The 21333-nt window shown below is 40.5% G+C and overlaps 1 long non-coding RNA gene across 1 annotated transcript in view; it reads right to left on the bottom strand.

Moving 5' to 3' along the window:
* The window catches only part of LOC105709029 (uncharacterized), an 86854-nt gene that overhangs the window by 61851 nt on the left and 3670 nt on the right, over positions 1–21333 (bottom strand). Inside the window, exons 3-5 of the long non-coding RNA XR_010343621.1 lie at positions 19312–19419; positions 3735–3846; positions 502–2000 (exon numbers count right to left, since the gene is read on the bottom strand). This is a non-coding gene — a long non-coding RNA (uncharacterized LOC105709029). The remainder of the gene's footprint in view (positions 1–501; positions 2001–3734; positions 3847–19311; positions 19420–21333) is intronic.

The following is a 21333-nucleotide window of genomic DNA, read 5'->3' as shown; positions in this document are numbered from 1 at the left end:
AATCTGAAAAGGCCAAAAGGACAAACAAAAGCAGACACCTGAAATCACAGGGGCAGAAGCTTTGCTGGCAAGACAAATTAAAGTCCTTTCAAAAAGAAATTCTGGTGACTCTCTTTGTCGCCAGAAGTTCCAACTGGACACAGGGACACATTCTCTTTGGGGACACAAGCAAGGACACGTTTAGTCCTGACTGCCCCTGGCAGCCGTCTTGTCACTGTAAGAAACAAATGCAAGGATGACTCTAGCATATCCCTTGCTTCCCTTCCTCCCCAGCTCAGGCTCCTTTAAATACACCCTCAGTTTCCTGGGCCCTCGCTTTCCCTGCTAGGCCCCTCTCAAAGCCCCAGTGCTGATTAAACTGAGTCAATCCTCTTCGCCCCTGCACAGAGGCAGAAGGAAGACAGCTAGACAAAGGTGCACAGTGGGCTGTATCAGTCAGCACGGACCATGCCACCGTAACCACCAACCCCAGCCGCAGGTCCTGGCCGCTCCAAGGTGCACCTTTCACTTGTAGAATGTGTCCACTGCAGGCTGGCTGTGGCTCTGCTGCTCATCGTCTTCACTCCAGTCTCCAGGATGATGGAGCAGCTCCCCTGGGATATGGCCAGTTAGGCAGGGGGAAAAGAACATGGTAAAGAGAGGCTGTTTCATAAATCTTCCACTTAGACATGACACACATCACTTCTAGCCATGTTTCGCTGATCAACACAAATCTTATACCAAAGCCTGATGTCAGTAGAGCAGGAAAATATAGTTCTCCTGCAGAGAGGCCTGATGAATTTTTTTGCAGAATAACAGTCTAGCAAACAAGCATGCTGTCTCGCCTAAAAGGCGTGACCATTCACGTCAGATGGGCTCTTGCTGCCTCCAGGAACTCTCCTCCATTTGCTCAGTCCACTCAATTCCCCAACTCCTTGACCCCTACTTTATGCCTTCTCCAGCACCTCCTTCCTCATTTTCACTCTAGCTAATTAATGACTTGCCTTCTTGTGTCCCTGAGGAGGTAAGAAGCAACCACAAGACAACTTTCACTCATCTTGGCCACCAAGTCTGCTCACTCAACTGCGCCTGAGTGCATGCCCTTTTTCTCTGCTTGAAGGCTCTATGCTGCTCTCATAGGCCCTTCCACGTATGCACTCACATCACCTCCTATCACCTGCTCATGGTCATCACCCCCATCTCCTGACATCCTGTTTTCCCTTCTCCTTAGGATCAAGCATGTTGCCTCAACCGTCACCTTTAAAAACACTCTCTTGCTGGGCACGGTGGCTCATGCCTATACTCCAAGCACTTTGGGAGGTCTTCAGTCTTCTGGCTCAGTTATTAGTAACTCCATTCTTTAAGACATTCAGGTCCAAAACCTTGAGTTTTCAATTAATCCAATTCATCAGCAAACACAGTTTGCCCCACCTTCAAAATATATCCCAAATCTGACCACTTCTGCTACTACCCTGGTCCATCATCTTTCACCTGGGCTATTATTTTTCCCCCGTTGGCCTTTTGTTTTATTTTTATTTATCTGTCTTAGAAACAGGGTCTTTCTGTGTTGCCTATATTGGATTCAAACTCCAGGGCTCAAGCAATCCTCCTGCCTCAGTCTCCCAAGTAGCTGGGATTACAGGTACACACCGCTATGCCCAGCTTGGTCAATTGCAAGTGCCGTTCAACTAAGCTTCCTGCTAATGATTCTTTAAGATGAAGTCAATCCAGGCACTCCTCTTCTCAAAATCCTCCAGGGGCTTCAGTAAATCCAGTACCCTTACCATAGCCTACACAGCCTGTGTGAGCTGTCCCACTGCTTCCACCTCCCCATCTTCAGCTCCCAGCACATCTCACCTGCTGCACCCCAGCCATGCTGATGTCCCAAACTCACCTCAGTGAGTTGCCTCAGTGCTTGCTCTTCCTTCAGCCTGGAAAGTTCTTTTCCCAGACACTCACGTGGCTTGCTTCCGCTGGTCCCTGCTCAAATGCCATTTTATCAGAGGTCCTCTCTGACCATTCTAAGTAAAAGAGAGTCATTAGTTTCCATCACTCTCTACTTCTTTGCCCAGCTTGATTTATTTTTACATAATTTACCACCACGTGCACTTGCTTTGTCTCTACAAAATAGAAAGTAAATGCCAAGAGAAGTGATTTTGGTTGTTCATTGATATTACTTCAAACCCTAGAGCACTGCCTGACATGAAGTATTCAACCGATAAATATTCATTGAATGAACAAATGAATGGAGGAAAGTGGAGCACAGAGATAGGAAACCACTACTGGCCTTTGCAATACAGGGCCTGGACTACTTTGGGGCTTCCATTTGTGAGACATTATTCTTCCTATTTTTTTGAGAGTCTTGCTCTGTTGCCCAGACTGGAGTACAGAGGCACAATCTTGGCTCACTGCAAACTCCACCTTCCAGGCTCAAGCACTTCTCGTGCCTCAGCCTTCCAAGGCTGAGATTACAGATGTGCACCACCATCCTTGGCTAAGTTTTGTATTTTTAGTAGAGATGTGGTTTCACCATGTCAGCCAGGCTGCTCGCAAACACCTGACCTCATGTGATCAGCCCGTCTCAGCTTCCCCAAGTGCTGGAATTAGAGGTGAGCCACGGTGCCCAGCCAATTCCTACTGATTCTTCAAAATACTTATCAAATTTGTTTTAAAGTTCTTGTCTGGTAATTTCAACATCCGCAGTATCTATGTGTCTGCTTCTGTTGACTGATGTGTGTTTTGTTTTTTACTGTGGGTCACATCTTATTTTTTTTTCCAGTTCTTGTCATTTTAGATGGTACATTGGCCATTATGGAGGATTTACTGTAGAGACTCTAGGTTCTCTTACCTTCTTCTGAAGAAGATGGTTCTTATAAGCTTTTAAATTACTAGCAGATCATCTTGAATCTGAGATGGCTTGATTTTAGTTCTATTATAGTGAGTCTGTTTCAGCTTGGTCCTTAGTCCAAGCGTGAATCGCTAAGTGCCGGGATGTGTCCTTACTCTTAAGGTGTGGGCTCTCTGAAGTTTCAATCAAAGTCTGAGATCCTTAATAAGCTCCTCTAATTTGCAAGGACTTAAATTGCACTGGGAAGCTGAAATCTCTGCTCAGCGCTTCCAGCCTGGTAGCTATTGCTTTTCCCCTGGGAATCTTGGAGTTTTGATCCCTAAATACAGAGTTAAGGAGTCAGGCAAGGATTTAAAAGGAGTTTATACACAGATTATAGGACTCCCTGCTCTATGACTTCTCTCCTTGTCAGTTTCCAGCTTCTCTAGAAACCTCAGAACAGTAAGACTGCCACTTTCTACTTGAGTTTTATTCACTGTGTGTTGTAGGGGCTAGCAAGTACCCACAGGAAAAAAAGAAAAAAAAAAAACCACACCCACCGTGGTTCCTTTTTCTCAAGGTTTGAATCTCCTCTAGCATGTATCTGCTTTGGGTCACTCTCCCATGCCTCCAGAGTTTATATGGTAATTATTATCAGCAAAAGAGTTAGTCTGACTCAAGCTACTCTGTGATTACCAGAAGCTGGAGGTTCAATCTTTCGGTGTTAGGGACTATCTATAACCTGACAACTCCCGAATTTGTATCTACAGCCCCATTGTTTCCCTGATATCTAGACTTGTATATTCAACAGGTTCTGGAATGTCAAACAGGCATTTCAAACCTATTGAATATGTACACAGAAGGAATCTTTCAATCATTTCTCTCACATTACTCCATCCACAGCCTTTGTCATCCCAATAACTTGTACCTCCATCCTTCACAGCAAACTTGAAGACATCCTCGACTTCTCCTTTTCTTCACATTCAGCCCATCAGCGAATTCTTAAACACACATCCAGAATGAAATGATACAACTGAGATCTGCATACAAATAAAATGGCAGGGGGAAATAGGTGGAGTATAAATAAAATAGGTGGTGCATAAACATCAGCCATGAGCTGAAAATTGTTGCAGCTGGGTGATGGGTATATGGTTGTGTGTTATTCTATTCTCTGTTTTTATGTATGAAGTTATATATTATATCTCAAATCACTCCTCATCCTGGTCTACATCACTATCATCTTGCTGGATTGTTGCAATAGTATCCTAACTGGACACATAGCTTCTGTCCTTGCCCCTATATAGGTTGTTCTCAATTCAGCAGCTAGAACAAAGCAGTCATTTCAAAATTAAGTCATATTGGCTGGGTGTGGTGGCTCACATCTGTAATCCCAGCACTTTGGGAGGCCAAGGCAGGTAGATCATTTGAGGTCAGGTATTCGTGACCAGCCTGGCCAACATGGTGAAACCCCATCTCTTCTAAAAATACAAAAACTAGTTGGCATAGTGGCACACACCTGTAATCCCAGCTACTTGGGAGATTGAGGCACAAGAATAGCTTGAACCCAGGAGGCAGAGGTTGCAGGGAACCAAGATCACACCACTGCACTCTAGCCTGGGCGAAAGAGTGAGACTCATCTCAAAAAATAAAATAAAATAAAATAAAGTCATAGTATGTCATTCTCAGCTCGAAACTCGCTAATGGCTTTCCAGTTTATTAGGAAAGCAAAGGCCTTCTAATAGTCTACAAGGCTCATGGTTACTTTTCTGTCTTTTACTTACTTCCCTACCCTCTTGTTCAGAATTATTTTGTAGAATGTCCCCAGATTTGGTTTTTCTGATGTTTTGTCATGATTAGAATCAGCTTCTGTATTTTGACAGAACACTCACCAAAGTGATTGATGTGTACCTTCCCAGTACTCCACATTAGGAGGCACATTGGTCATAGCATGTGCTACCTACTTGTCCCATTAGCTATCTACTTGTCCCATTACTGGTGATGTTAAACTTGATCACTTTGTTAAGGAACCTTCCACCATGTCTCTCCAATGTATAGATGTCACTTTCTCCCTTTACAATTGATGAATAATCTGAGAAAATATTCCAATCACCAAATAACTTTCACTCAAGACTTTTAGTGTCCATTGATTCTTGTGATCCTTGACTGAATCTGTTATTACTATGGCAGCTACATTATGGTGACTTTTTTCCACATTTACTGGTTAGTATTATCTGTAAGGACATGCTCTCTTCTCACCAGGTGGAAACTATTCTAAGAGTAAGGTTAGTGTCATGGAATAAAGTCAGAGAAATAGTGAGTCCAGATCCTGAGTACCTTCTGGACCATGCTAAGGAACTTTGGCTTCATTGTAAGAATAAGAAAGCAGCGAAGGTCTTGAGCATGGAAGAAACGTGATTACCTTTTGAAAGATCAAATTCTCTTACCATTTTTCACCTCAGACTGAATAATTTTTTGTTGTTGTTATTGCTGGAGTGAGTCTCACTCTGTCACCAGGCTGGAGTGCAGTGGCACAATATCAGCTCACTGCAACCTCTACTTCCCAGTTCAAGCAATTCTCCTGCCTCAGCCTCCCGAGTAGAGTAGCTGGAACTACAGGCATGTGCCACCAAGCCCAGCTAATTTTTGTATTTTTAGTAGAGATGGGGTTTCACCATATTGGTCAGGCTGGTCTTGATCTCTCGATCTCTAGACCTCATGATCTGCCCGCCTCAGCCTCTCAAAAGTGCTGGGATTACAGCTGTGAGCCACTGTGCCTGGTCTACTTTTATTTATTTTTGAGACAGGGTCTCACTCTGTCACCCAGGCTGGAGTGCAGTGGTGTGATCTCAGCTCACTACAACCTCTGTCTCCCAGGCTCAAGCGATCCTTTTATCTAGCCTCCCAAGTAGTTGGGACTGCAGGTGCACACCACCATGCCCAGCTAATTTTTCTATTTTTTGTAGAGATGGGGTTTCACCATGTTGCCCAGACTGATCTCAAACTCCCGTGTTGTCCCAACAGGTCTTGAACACCTGGGCTCAAGCACTCCACCTGTCTCAGCCTCCTAAGGTGCTAGGATTACAGGCATGAGCCACAGTGCCTGGCCTGAAAGAGTTAAATAAGTTTGATAATACATTGAGTTAAGAAGGATATGTGGCAAAAAGGCATTCTTTCTTATTCATAACTAGTGACAGTATACACTGATACAAATTTAGGTGTCCTGTGGTACCTGGCACATTGGCTACATCTAAGACCACCTAGGTATGTCAGTGAGCTTTGCTCTGCTCAAAATATTTCTGACTTCTCTTTCAAAAACTGGTATCGGGCTGGGCGCGGTGGCTCAAGCCTGTAATCCCAGCACTTTGGGAGGCCGAGGCGGGCGGATCACGAGGTCAAGAGATCAAGACCATCCTGGCCAACATGGTGAAACCCCGTCTCTACTAAAAATACAAAAAAATTAGCTGGGCATGGTGGTGTGCGCCTGTAGTCCCAGCTACCCAGGAGGCTGACGCAGGAGAATTGCTTGAACCCAGGAGGCGGAGATTGCAGTGAGCCGAGATCGCGCCACTGCACTCCAGTCTGGAGCCTGGCAACAGAGTGAGACTCTGTCTCAAAAAAAAAAAAAAAAACCTGGTATCAGAGTTAATTTATGAACCATAAAGAAATGCAGTCTCATTGCTTCATTTCCATCTTTATTCTTTACTACCAACACCAAACACCACCTCAGACAGTAGTCAACTAAGTAATTCCTGGCTGTTTCCTACAGTGGACCTAGTAAAAAACCAAAGATGATAAGGCAGTGCTGAAGGAAGTATTTTCAGCAGCAGTTCTTAACAACAGATCACAGAAAGAAGGCTGTCCTCCTCAGGTATCTCTGGGGAGACAGAGGTCAAAGGGATGGAGAAGTTCTGTGCTGCTATGGAAAGAGGCATTCTCTGCACTTGAAGGTCAGATAGTAAGCACTCCAGTTTCTCTGCTTTCTTCTTTCCCCCTTTCTCTTTATTCAGTTCCTTAAAGCATATGGCAGATGCCAGCTGGTGGTAAAGGAATGGCACAGTTTTCCAGGCCAGAGCAAGCAGGGTGAGGGGTAGGGATGGCATTCTATATCCCTCCAGTCTGAAACCAGAACCAGGTAGAGGTGAGGATAGCCTGCGGGGCAATTGTGAAGCAGACTAGCCAGTGGAGATGTGTGCACTCATGCAGACTGACCTACCTGCCCCCACGCCACCTCCTTTCCAGTGAGCTGAGGGGGACTTGGAACCAGAAAGACAATGAAGCACTCTTGGGTCTGTGCCAAGTCTTCCAGACTCCTCTTCCCTCCAGGTCAGAGCTCAAGAACCGGGCAGTGATTCCAATCTTATAAGAGCTTTGTTGGATGACAGCCAATGTTCAGCCTTGTCTGTAATTCTCTTTACATCTTCTGAGGTTTCCCCATTACTGAGCTCCCGCCCCCTGACCCTCTCTTTGCCTGAAGGTTAAGCTTTCAGGGAGATGTTATTTTTTCCCACTATGTACCTGTTACTTGGGTGGAGATTTCTTTTTAATTCCCCAACCAAAAAGAACTACTCATTTCCTTTTGACTCATGGCCTGAGACATACTTGGATAGAGTGGGGTGGACTCACTGAGAAACCTTTTAAAGAGAAGACTGAGTATCATTTAAAGGCATAATAGATTTCTAGCCCATTTGCCAAAAGCCATCCTAAAGAGGGATGATACGGTCTGTTAAATGCTGTAATTACAGACTTGAAACATGTACTCTTTCAGACATGAAGTCAGAGGGCTTCTGCCATCCTGCCTGCCTAGACCAGCTAATCTTGAGTACAATCACAGAGGAACACTGGAAGACACCACAGCCCAGGCAGCTGGCCTGGGAAACGGTTTCTTATCCTGGAAAGAAGTCATCTGACTCAGGAATACTAACAACCAAGCAAATTCCAAATTGTACACATGTGAGAAGAAACTAAGTGGTCACCAACCAAGTCATTTCCCTGTTCCAAAATCTCCTGAACCTTCTCCTTGCCCCCTCCCACCTCTTCCCTACCACTTACCTCTCTCTCTCCTCCCACTGCACACTCACCATCCCCACTGTGTCTCTGCCCAGGCTATGCTGTCAAAGTCAAACACTATCCACCCTCCCTGCCCACCTTAACTGCCCCCATTAGAACCCTGCAGTAGTTTGTGCTACAGACTGGGCTTTCTATCATCTGATTCCACACTGCCTTATAATCGGCATTAGTGGCACCTGTGACAGCAAATCAAGGTCCTCCCAAATAGACAGTGTCTTTTTCCTACAGTTCCCACAAGGCTAGGCACAAAATTGGTGCTTAAAAAGACTAATTGACCAAATGAAATATTTGACTTGGAAATGTATAAAGTCTGGGCATGGTGGCTCATGCCTATAATCCCAACACTGTGGGAGGCTGAAGTGGGAGGATGACTTGAGCCCAGGAGTTTGAAACCAGGCTGGGCAACATAGCAAGACCCTGTCTCTGTTAAAAAGGAAAAGTAAATTAAATAGCCCCACGCATCAGCAAAAGCTGCCACAGCTGAACTATCACACTCTTGCACCATCTTCTGAATTCAGCATCATCTTCCATATTACACTGTGGGGTGCAAATCAATGGTTTTCTTATGCCAAAACAACTTCCGTGCCTGTCTTGTTCTCTAAAGACAGTAATTCTTGGCCTAGAAGTTTTCTGTTGGCATGAGCACTACCATCCCACAAGGAGTGGAATGCAGTAGCTAGTTTCAACTGACACACATCTGACTTTATCCCCAAGCCCCAAATGTGCAATGAAGAAGGTAAAAACTAGTTGCTGTCCACTTGGCTTCCAGGAACAGGGTGAAAACCTCAGATCTTACGGCCTGCCACACTGGAAAGCCTATGCCGATTTGAAAGAAGCTAACTCTGAAATCCACAGCAATGCTTCAGTGCTCCTAAGGGGCCACTTTACTTGTACGAGCTGGGTTGGGTGAATTGGTCCTCAAACCCTGTATCTCCCCCAGGCCCCATCCTCACTCCAACACACACATATTCCAAAGATCATCGGAACCTTTGATCACAAAACAGACAATGACAACAGCTGATCAAGATGGAACCCTACGAAAGGCAAAAAGAGCAGGGTGGGGGCAACATACCATGCATTTCAAAGAAAACAACTTAAAAATTAATGAGCTCTCAGGATAAGATAGTATCACAAGAGAATCAATCAACCTAGATCTTCTGAGCACCTGTCAGTCGATCAAGGAGCATTTATTGCATGCCTCCTATATATAAAGTACTGCTGGAAATGTTGAAGCAGACATAAAGATGTAGCATGCATGAAAAGCAAATGTCTGGGAAAAAGTGATTTTAGTCTCTGACCTCAAGGGACTTATATTAGTCCATTCTCACACTGCTATAAACAAATACCAGAGACTGGGTAATTTATAAAGGAAAGAGGTTTGACTCACAGTTTTGCATGGCTGGTGATATGGTTTGGCTGTGTCCCCACTCAAATCTCATCTTGAATTGTGACTCCCATAATTCCCACATGTTGTGGAAGGAACCAGTGAGAGGTAATTGAATCATGGGGGTGGGTCTTTCCTGTGCTGTTCTCATGATAGCGAGTAAGTCTCATGAGATCTGATGGTTTTATAAAGGGGAGTTCCCCTACACAAGCTCTCTCTTGCTTGATGCCATGTAAGACCTGTCTTGCTTCCCCTTCGCCTTCTGCCATAATGGTGAGCCTCCCCAGCCATGTAAAATGGTGAATCAATTAAACCTCTTTCTTTTATAAATTACCCAGTCTCAGATATCTCTTTATTAGCAGCATGAGAACAGACTAATACAGCTGGGGAGACCTCAGGAAACTTACAATCATGGCAGAAGGGGAAGCAGACACCTTCCTCACAAGGTGGCAGAAAAGAGTGTGAGCGTGTAAAAGTGTAGGAAAAACTACCATTTATAAAACCATCAGATCTTGTGAGAATTCACTATCATGAGAACAACATGGGGAAACCACCCCCATAATCCAATTACTTCCCTCCCTCAACATGTAGGGATTACAATTTAAGATGAGATTTGGGTGGGGATAAAGACCCAAACCATATCAAAGCTCATAACCTAAGTGGTGGCAATCAAATCTAAAGCACATTTTGTAGCACATACACTCGCTATTCCCAGGTTTCTTTCTTGAGTGTCCGTGTCACTGTCTCCCCAGGACCCCTATAGGAGCCTTGCGGATGTATCTCATGAACATCCAAATACCACTTCCTGTGAGAAGCAGGAGTAACTTTCAATAGGGGTAGTTAAGGAAGACTTTGCAGAGAGGATGGAATTTAAACTGGGTGCTGGCCGGGTACAGTGGCTCACGCCTGTAATCCCAGTATTTTGGGAGACTGAGGCAGGTGGATCACCTGAGGTCAGGAGTCTGAGACCAGCCTGGCCAACATGGTGAAACCCCATCTCTACTAAAAATACAAAAAGTAGCCGGGCATGGTCAGGAGGCTGAGGCAGGAGAATCACTTGAACTCTGGAGGCAGAGGTTGCAGTAAGCCGAGATCACGCCATTGCACTCTAGCCTGGGTGATAAGAGTGAAACTCCATCTCATAAACAAACAAACTGGGTCCTTAAAAATTACTCTGTTGTCCAGGCTGGAGTGCAGTAGCACAATTACGGTTCACTGAAGCCTCGACTTCCTTTGATTGAGATTGCAATTGCCCGGGTGGGAAATAAACAGAAACTGCAGGATGAGTACGTGAGTCTTAGAGCAGTAGGGTTAGTGAACTACTTTCCTGGCATAGCCTGGGAAAGTAGAAGACTGCAAGCCACTCAGAGAAGTCCTACTCATGACTTAGAGGCTTACCCAGTATGGCACGGGAGCACTAGCTCAGCACTGGTGGAAGGAGGTCTCTAGTCAGTCTGAGAAAATATTGGCTTCCCAAAGCTTGAGCAAGACGTTTAGTACATCCCAAAGTTCCAACATCATCACTTTCTACCCACTCCAAAGCCCAGCAGATTAATCATCCCACAGTTGGGAGATGGGGGCTATTAAGGCAGAGACCTTGAGACCAAAGGCAATGGCAGAGTTGTGGTCAGCAGCAGGGCATGACAGCATGTGAACAAAAGCCTGTGAACCACTTACATTAACCAGTGGGTTCAGGGACATCCAACGAAGATGGCAGGAACAGCACGAGCAGCAGGACTGTCAAGGACCTCAGCACATGCATTAGAGAATCTGCTTCCTGCGTCACCTGGAGATGACTGCTCTCATCCACTAGATGCCATCATGAGGAGTAAGATATCAAGAACCTTTGAAAAGCTGAGCATTTACCCAAAGAGGCAGTTTTAAGCCTGAGATAGGCTATCTGAATCCAAAGAGAACGTTATCTTTGATTGGCAAGTTTAAGGCCATCCACCTCTTCCCACACCCTCCCAAAGCCAGATGGGATGTATGAGAAATTGATGTGAAATGAAGGAACTGCAACTTCTTTTCTGCATGATCTGAGTTTTAATGTGTGGGAGTAGGGAAGAGGGAAGAACACTGATAGAAAAATCTGAAAGCCACAGGAAATGTGATCTAAAGCAGAGGTTTACGTCCTGACTGATAACACTTTGGGTCTTCTGAGAATGCAGATCCCAGTGCTCCAATTCCAGACCTGCTAAATCAGAATCCCACAATTGAGGCCAGGGAACCTGAAGTTTAGAAGCTCTCCTTGTGACTCCAATTTCAAAACCACTTATTTAACCACTAGTACAAGAACTGGCCTTGAATAAGACATCACTTCCTCCAAGTCTGAGTACAGCATCCCATGGCAATTGCAGCAAATGGAGGGATGATTCAGTAAGGAGGGGGTAAAATAAAAAATCAACATGGTTTGTGTGAACTGGTCTTGACACACTTGGCTGTAAATAGCAGAGATAGAAAGTAGTTATTGGGGTTGCAAGGATGTTGTCTTAATTTTCCTGTCGTCTTAATAGGGGAGGATTTACTCAGCCCATGTAGGCTGTAGGAAGAAGCTAGAGGAGGAATAATTTATGTATGAATTCTAGAGAAGCCTTGCAGACTTACCCAGGGCTCAGAGCACATGGCTTAGTCCTGACATAAGAGACCATTTTTCCTTTGCCACTTGGCTAAGAAGCTGAGGAGGAACTGGCAATGAGGGCAGGGCTTGAGAATGAAAGTTCTGGAGAGTCACCTAAGAGATGGTAAAGACACACCTCACATCCTGGCTCCTAGAGCCTGGAGATAAGATCAACTTCCCTTGAAAATGCTAGCTCCCGTGCCACATTTAGTCAAGACACTAATAAAAGGCTTTCTTCAGAGAGGGCAGTGGAAATGGATATGAGATGAAAAGGAATTGTGTTTATTTTTATTTGTACCTATGTATTGGTCAGAAGTTTTGGATCTTATGAAAAAAAGTTTTTTAAATAAATTATACATAATTGGGTAGCTTTAAAAAATACCAGAATATACAGTGGTCACTCTAAAACAACTTGTTTTTGGAAAATACACTTATAAATTGGAAAATGAGAAAAGATAGATTCTGGTATAACTGCCTAAACAACTTACTAAAAACATTAACAATAACAAATATTTTAATGTAATATTACTAATTTGGCACAATTAATACTATACATGTCCAATATATTTTCTATGTACTGTGAAAGTTTTTGGGAAAATAACTTGTGTTGCAAAAACTGCAACCTATCACAAAGGCCACCAAATCTTACACACAAAATTCTTCTGCCTAGCAACTGCCTGTCCAACCTCAGACTGGCACCACCCTTGCTATTGATCTTTGTAGCCAAGGGCAATTATCTCAAAACAATTATGCAACCCTCCTTTTTCTTTAAAATCTGTCTTCCTCCAGACCCATCTCACATGCAACAATACATAAAGACTCAAAACAAAGAGAAGGAGGAAGATTTATCAACCAATCAGAGAGTAAAAATAAACAAATAAACAAAAACAGGAGACGTAATTCTCGCCTCTGATAAAGTAGACTTTAAAGCAACAAAGAGCAAAAGAGGCAAAGAAGGACATTACATAATGGCAAAAGGATCAATGTAACAAGAGGAGCTAACGATTCTATAGATCAACCAGACAGAAAATTAACAAGGACATCCAGGACTTGAACTCAGACCCGGAACAAGTAAACTTAATAAACATTTATAGAACTCTCCACTTCAAATACACAAAACATACATTACCACCTCACACCTATTCCATAAGTGACCACATAATTGGAAGTAAATCACTCCTCAGTAATCGCATAGCATTTCATAGGTTTAAATGAAATATTGGTTGGCTGCTCATTTGTTATTTTCTTCCCTTATTCCTTCCTGTTTACATCAAGTATAATTATTGGTATAAAAGAGGTTTTCAATATCCATTACTAAACTGCCTTCTAGCCTGGGCAAGAAAGCAATACTCCCATTCTCTCTCTCTCTTTCTCTTCCTTTTTCCTCCTCTTCTTTATTCTTTTTCTTTCAAAAAAAAAAAAATGAAAAAAAAAAAATCTGTCTTCCTTCCCTGAATACACACGTAGTTTTCCATGACATGTGTATTTCTATTGCAATGCTGTATTCCCAAATAGTTTTCTTTTAGAGAGCTTGTTTTTTAAGTTGACAAAAATGGTGTCCAGCAGTAGGACCTGAAGCAGGACACCTTTCGGAGGGAACTGGTGACCTGGGAACCAGTATGCAGTACTCGCTGGAGCCCTTTGGGCCCTCGGCTTACACAGCTTGTGTGTTCTGCCCTTGTGAGTCTTCCCTCAGGTGGAGCCTCCCACTTTTGGCAGTGGCTTTTTGACTTGACTTTGGATTTGTCTTGGTTCTAAGACCACTTTAATAAAGGACTTCACATCCCTCCTGGGATGACAAAAGACTTTTTGTCTTTCCTGACAAATCTTTTTTGATATAAAGACAAATGTCCCTCTGGTTTGAGTACTCTGGATTTAAAAAAAAATTTTTTTAGAGACAGTGTCTCACTATGCTGCCGAGGCTGGTCCTGAACTGGTGGGCTCAAGTGATCCTCCCACCTCAGCCTCCCAAAGTGCTGGAATTACAGGCATGAGCCACCGCACCTGGCCAATTACTCTGGATTCTAAGGCATGCCTTTTCTGATGAATTTACTTTAGGTTCCTCTGTGTGCTTTAATTTTTTTTTTAAATCTGCATGACTAGGTTAGAACTTCTGGGAACACTGATTTTGGTTTCATTTTGGTTACATGTATCTGTAAATGATTTGGCTCTTTTCCCTTGTTTCTGAACATCTCCCAAAGGCAAAAATAAACATTCTAAATTTGGGGCACAGGGTGGCTCATTAAAAGCCACTAGGGCAGTTGCCACCAACTAAACCGGTCCAAACACCTGACTTCTCTGATGATAGGATTTACAGAATTTTCTCTGCTGTTAGAGATTGAGAAGAAACAAAATGGGAATTCTCAAACGTTGAGGCGTGCTCGCTTTTCTGGGACTTCAGGTCAGCTACGTGGCTTTTCCTCATACACGTTTTTGGATCAAAGACCATCATAGAGATTAAACTCCCCAAGCTTATTTTTAATGCCAAGTGGCTATAGCTATAGAGTTAACATGTAGAGTCTTCCAAGTTCCTTATTTTTTTTTTTTTCTGCCTACTTTAAATCTCCTGACTTTTCTGCAGGTGTTGAGATAAAACTCACTCCTTATGGCATTCCAGCCAAGATAAAAAAAAAAAAAGGTCTTAAAGGGCCTTCAAATTAATGGCTTTACAAATTACAACAACTCCGTGGCAATTAACACCTAGACTTAAGAAGTATCCCTTGCAATATAAATTTAGGTTTGCCTAATAACTGCTTAGTGTGATGGAACAATTAAAGGATTACTAGCCTATAAGAACTAGATAAATTTTTATGAAAATTAGACTCTCAAATCAAACAGTCAAAATATTGAGCTCAGTGCAATAATGTAAGGTATCTCTGGTCCAAAAATGGTTTGCTAACCATGCAAAGGCCAAAAAAAAAAACACAAACAAAAACCCCCACCCACAGCTGCTAAATAAAATGCTTTCTTGCCTGCACTGACTAGTCAAAAAAATCAAAATGGCAAAAAGATTTGTTACTAAAATTTCAAGGCCATTTGGAGATTGTTTCTTATTATACAATTCAGCCAGTCCTAGCTAAAAATGTAAGCATTTAAATATTTAACATTAAACTCATTTGAAACTGAAAAAAAGGGGTTGGGGAGGTGGGATAAGAGGTTTTTATAACAATCAAAACTGCTATTTACTCAAACTTTTGGTTCACAGCCTTCGTAAGATTACCTATTCTGGCAAGTTTACTCAGCTGAGGTCCCATTTTCTCAGAAATATAATTTGAATCCAATAAATAAACCAGCAAGTCTGTATCACTATCTTATAACTAAAATTCTAAAATGAAAGCTGTTTGTATATGTGTATGTTTAGGTGTGTTTACACATATGTACATATATATTGTATGTTGTGCCTACATGGTAAAATCTGGCATAGTTGGCCATAAATCCCTTAAGGAATTCTACTCATATTGGCTCAGATAAATGAGTGCTAATACAAAATATATCGTAATTAACACAAATGCTTTTCAGTTCATGTGACTTAAGTAAATATTTAATAAGCTGGTTTAAAAATAATTGGTAAATCAAAAATAACAATGTCTTTAAAATTTCTGCCTGAACTGACTACTTAGTTTTATATTTGTCTGTTAGATGTTTTAAGGTCATAAAACTATGAACTCAAAAACAGAATGATCTTTGTGTAACTATAAGTTGGACTAATTCAGTACTGTTAATGAAAACAGCTGTATCCTCTGAGTTACTGGCAAAATATCCATGTATTTCATTTTTATGGTTCTTACTTAACTGAACACATGACATTCACAGGTAATTTAAAAAAATGGTTAACAGGAAATGATTAGCTATGTCTAATATCTTGGCTTTTATAAGTAATCTAGGAATAATTGTTAAAAAAATGAATTGGATGGGTATAAATGGGATAAGCAAGCGTGAGTCATGGTGGTATGCATCTATAGTTCCAGCTATTCAGGAAACAGAGATAAGAGGATTTTGTGTGTTGGAGTTTGAGGCTACAGTGTGCTACAGTTGTGCATGTGAACAGCCATTGAACTCAAGCCTGGATAATATAGCAAGATCCCATCTCTAAAAAATAAACCAAAAGAATGTTTTTAAAAATATGATGTTAATACACTTGACATGTAACTTGAAATCTTAATGTTAAATTAAGTAGTATTCATTAAATGTCTGGATCATTTCCAAATAAAAATGGATACATAAATTGTTGAAAATATTAGTTGTTCTTGGCTTCCCAAATTATAGAAAAGCTAAATATATTTGGGCCCATTAATACATTAAATTATAAGGAAACATGTTTTTAAAAATTATAAAATGGTTCTCATCTATAAAATGCTGACATAACAGTTGAAAAATTTTGCTTTCTAAGTTTTCACTAAAAAATAAGGTTAATAAGAGTTAAAATTTGAAAATCTGCAATTCCATAGACAAAGTGTACCAAAAAAATGTGTTTTAATAAGAAAAGTTATAAGGCATAAAAATTGTTTATTGGGAAAAAATAGTTGTTTAAATTCAGAGTTTATCAGAGGTTGTTTCAAATATGGAAACAAGATAAAAGAACCAGTAAGTGGGAGGAGGAGAGAGAAATATGAAGTTATGGGTATGAGAATGTACTGTTGGTAAGGAAGGTTACAAAGTTAACAGAAAAATTCTGTATGAGTCTTGCACAGTAAATCTTTGTCCTAAAGCAGGATGATCAATTGTTTAAGTAAGAGGAAGTATAAAACAAAGCAGAAAGTTTAAGTATGTTGCTGAAGGTCTGTATGGTCATGAAAGGTTCATGAAGGATAAATTTATGAAAGGAGTTTTGTGTGTAATGAAGTTTGCTATAGGCTAGAATGAAATCATAAGACTTTCGAAAGATTGAGCTTACTATATATACATACGTATATATACACTAATACAGCATATTCTATACACATACATTTGTATATACACTATAGTATAAATGCTACACATATTACATACACTAACGCCAAAAATTTGGTCCTCTATGCTAGAACAAGGTTCTTTTTAAGGATCTGGTCTTAATAAAATTTAAAGAGGTTTAATTTTTACTTCCAAAATCAGCCATTTTCTAAAATGCAGAGTTTTAATTTCTGCCTTATATCCTTCTGAGATTCATTTCATTTCCCCTAGATTCAGGTTAGAGAGGCTGTCTTTTTCATTTAAAATGGTCATTTCATTTCTTCAGGTAGAGTTTTCTTCTTGAAGATCCTGATTTGTATTTCACAAGTACAACTTTTGCTGTCTTGCTGCACCTTATTTGCAGGTCACACATCATTGCCTTCAGCTCTTTCTCCCCTTAAGAAGGTACATCTTTTTGTCTGGCTGGAGTAATAACTCTTAACTTTTTCATTAGCTCCTATAACATTTTTTCTCTGGTTCTAACTCTTGCCGTTATGACTTGATACTGAAATGTTCTGTAGAAGACACAGAAAAGCAATGTTTTCCTCCAGTATAACTTGATTCTGAATTCTTGGCTTTTTTGGATGTTTGAATTGTTCCAAGCAACAAGGAGATTTCTCATAATTTTTCCAAGAGCCATGTATTCTGCTCAAAGTACTCGCTTTCTTACTTACATTCCTCTATAGTAAGGCATACACTCATAGCCCTGGAAATACTCTTCCTGTGTCTGATTAAATTCAAGTACCTTTTCATCAGATTCAACTTTCAGTATATCCAAATAGGCTTCCCATAAGGAAAGGCAGTCACACTGCAAGAGGTTTTTCTTTACCATTTTGGTAACTGACCTAAGAAGATTTTGTTTATCAAAATAAATTCCTGTGTTTACATTTGTGTTTTTTTTCCCCTTAGGAAAAATTAAGCTTTGAAAAGATGAAAGTTTTTTAAAATGTAACTTTCTGTATTGCTTCTGAAGTCTTTTGATTATCTTTCCTGTTCAGTATTTTACAGTGACCTGTGATCCTGTTTTGAACCTTCTGACATCTTTGACAGGTTTCTCTAAGATCAAGTTCTAAATTAAATGTTTTTGACTTAAAATTACGTTTTGGAGTTTTCCACTTGCACCTCTGGAAAGCCTCAGAGCATGTGTATGCCCATCTGGTAGAGATGTTAATTAATTAGGCTTGTTTGATGTATTAAATTATATGAAAAGCACTGTCTAATCATGTAATACTAGACACAGTTACATTTATGGGTGTTATTGATGAGTGTTCCAAAATTGTATGATGCCGTTAGAAATCTGTCATCGGTCATAATTCTGATTATGCTGTATGCCACAAAATAACCAAAATTCCTTGTCTATTTCTGGTTATGGCAAACTCTCATCAGATTTTTAATCCTGGTTATTCTAAGTTTTTGTAATCACCAGTTATTGCTTTTTCTCTAAAAGCATTTGCAATCAGATTCATGAAAAAGATGCTAGTGTACTTTTAAATAGAGGTTACTACTAACTTTAATACCAATGGACTAAATTTTTCAGAACTTGAATGAAGAAACTGATGGGTCCATGAAATTATTAAGATCAAGTAACAAAAAAAGTTACATGAGACTGAGTAACTGAAGATTTTTTTTGACTTTTATTTGAAACATTTTTACTTAAATGTTTTGTTTTCCATATTTAAGGAAATTCTCTCATGCTATCTGTAGTTTATAGCAATTTGGTAAAGTATACTTTCGTGAACAAAAGTGGAAATATTTGCTTTTTCTTTCTTCTTGATCGCTTCAAGATTTGGAAACTGAGTATTCTTTTGTTTTTGTTTTTGAGATGGAGTCTCGCTCTCGCCAAGATGGCACGATCTTGGCTCAATAAAACTTCTGCCTCCCGAGTTCAAGCAATTCTCCAGCCTCAGCCTCCCAAGTACTTGGGACTACAGGTTTGCGCCATCATACCCGACTAATTTTTGTATTTTTTAGTAGAGAAGGGGTGGGACGGGTGGTTCACCATGTTGACCAGGCTAGTTTCCTACTCTTGACTTCAGGCGATCTGCCCGTCTTGGCCCCCCAAAGTGCTGGGATTACCAGCATGAGCCATCGTGCCTGACCTATTTGTGAGTATTCTTAAGGCAATATAATTTGCTTAAGTTGAATAAAAATCTGCTCTCTTTATAACAGGATACGAATGGAAACAGTGGTTATATTACCAAGGCTTTGACTGAAATGTCATCTTTGAGAATGTGTAGAATGCCTGGCTTCAATGGTTCTCAGCATTACACTGAGTTAAAAATTGTAATTTCCTGGCAGGCCCAGGAAACCTTAAAAATATAGGTAAAATTTAAAGTCTACCTTGATTTAGCTTCCTAGCCTCAAGGGAGGTTTTTAAATCTGAGATTACTGTGACCATGCTACTATTCTTGTAGACAAAATTTGATAAATTTTACAAATCTGTTTTATTCTGAATATCTTTGGTAAAAATCAGGGTAACTTTAGGTTTCTGAAGAAAGCTATACGTACCTGTTATTAAATCGCAGCTCTGTACCCTTTTTTGAAACTCCAGTTATCCATCTGCAGACTGGATTTTCTCCTGAATTCTAATTTCCTTCAATATTTGGCTACACCTCTCTAAGAAAAAAAAAAAACAACTATTTACATGCTCTGAGGCCTATAAACTAAGATGTGATGAATTTTTAAAGGAATAAGTCTCATGCTGATGTATGGGTCACACAAAAGTTCACCACACCAACCAATGCCATAACTAGAGGTATTCAAACTGCAAACCAGGACAAAAAGTTGATGATTGCAGGCTGTAGACATTTTTCTGAAGATATCAGAGCAAGAATTGTATTACAATTTGGTTTATTCAATTGGTTGCCTCTAAGCCTACGTTCAGGGCTCAAAACCATTATGCAAACTGGGAGTGTCACATTACTATTAATTTTACTTTGTGTATTTCCTTTTTAAACTTTGTATCTGTTGCAAACTTTTTGCAGAAAGAAGCACAATTCCTAACAGACTAGGCCAGCACTTTGTGGTGACAGCATAGGACTAAGGAAAAAAATTGAACTCAGTAATGCACTCCAGGTGGACCTAGCGTGGGTGCCACTCCCTTCAAACCTCCCTACCCTCCAATGTGGCTAAAAGGATTTTAACACTGACTTAGTTGCCAATCACTCCTGCCAATACAGGACCAGACCAATAATCTGGAAAAGGTCTATTCTGTCACCAATGGACAATCAAATCTAACTACAGATGACTGATCATAGATGCTTTTAAGAAAAAAATCTTCATCAAGAGAGAGAAAGGTGAAAGCCGTCAGATTCAAAACAGAGTCATGTTTCCAAAAGCCCTGACAAATGGAGCCAGGGAAGTCCATGAAGAGAGGGTTCTTATGCATTACCTCAAAAGACCCTGAAGAAACCACGCCAGCTTGCACGACTACTTGCAACCTTACATAGAAAATACTTTAGCGAGGACATGTGCCCAGAAGCTGATTGCCCAACCCCAAACTGGCAGCATCCTTGTTATTAATTCTTGTAGCCAAGAATAATTATTTTAAGACAATTATATAATCCTCTTTATCTGTCATTTAAAAACCTGTCTTCCTTTACCTTCCCGAACACAGTTTACTGCGACATGCATATTCCCTTTGCAATGCCCTATTCCCAAATCAACATCATTTTCTTTTAGAAAACCTGTTATTTAGGTTGACAGTTATTATACCTGAAAACTAAATGCTAGCTGATCAATACAATTCTTTGGTTCTACAGTATACTTTTATTTTGGGACACCTGCTTCCAAAAACACTAATTAAAGTACAGTATACTTTTTAATATACACAGTATACATTAAAAGAACCACACAAAAAGTATGTCTAAAATTTTTATATTTAATTTCAAACACCAAATTTAAATAGACTAATAACACAGATCTTTTGTGGTCCACAAATCATGGTAAAAAACTTTTATATTTTCATATGCCCATTAGCTTGCTGACTGGATTACCGCATTTTAGATTTTCCTTATGATTTTAATAGTTTTCTCCAATGGAATGTGCTGTGAGTGAAGCTTCAAACATTTTCCATTGAATATACACAGACATTCAAATAAAGACTGGGAAAAAAGACACACCAAACAGTTGTTTTCTCTGGTTGTTGGAATCTGGGTGATTTTCTGTTGGTGGTGCTTTCGTATTTTACAAAAATAATGGCTATATTAGAAAGTTTGAAACCAACAACAACAACAAAAAGATTTTAAAAAGTTCCATCCATTGGGTTGCCAGAAGACCACAAAATATTTTTTGTATTTACAGGAAGGTGATAATCAAAAGTTGTTGTGGGACCATTCAAGATGAGTGTGGGGAGGGGAAGCCCATTTAAACATACATTCAAGGAAAAATATATTAAGTTACCTGAAAATTTTGGTAGAAATATTGAGCACTGCTATGGTTTGTCTCCCAAACTGCCCCTCAAACACACTGTGAGATTTTCTTTTCATTGTGGTGGTGCTGAGAGCTGAGGCCTAGTGGGAGATGTTTGGT

This window comes from Aotus nancymaae, unplaced genomic scaffold (genome assembly GCF_030222135.1).
Source record: "Aotus nancymaae isolate 86718 unplaced genomic scaffold, 86718_ANA_hifiasm-v0.15.2.pri h1tg000020l, whole genome shotgun sequence".
NCBI lineage: Eukaryota > Metazoa > Chordata > Mammalia > Primates > Aotidae > Aotus > Aotus nancymaae.
Note: the sequence above shows the minus strand (reverse complement) of the source record. Positions and strands in the feature narration are given on the sequence as shown.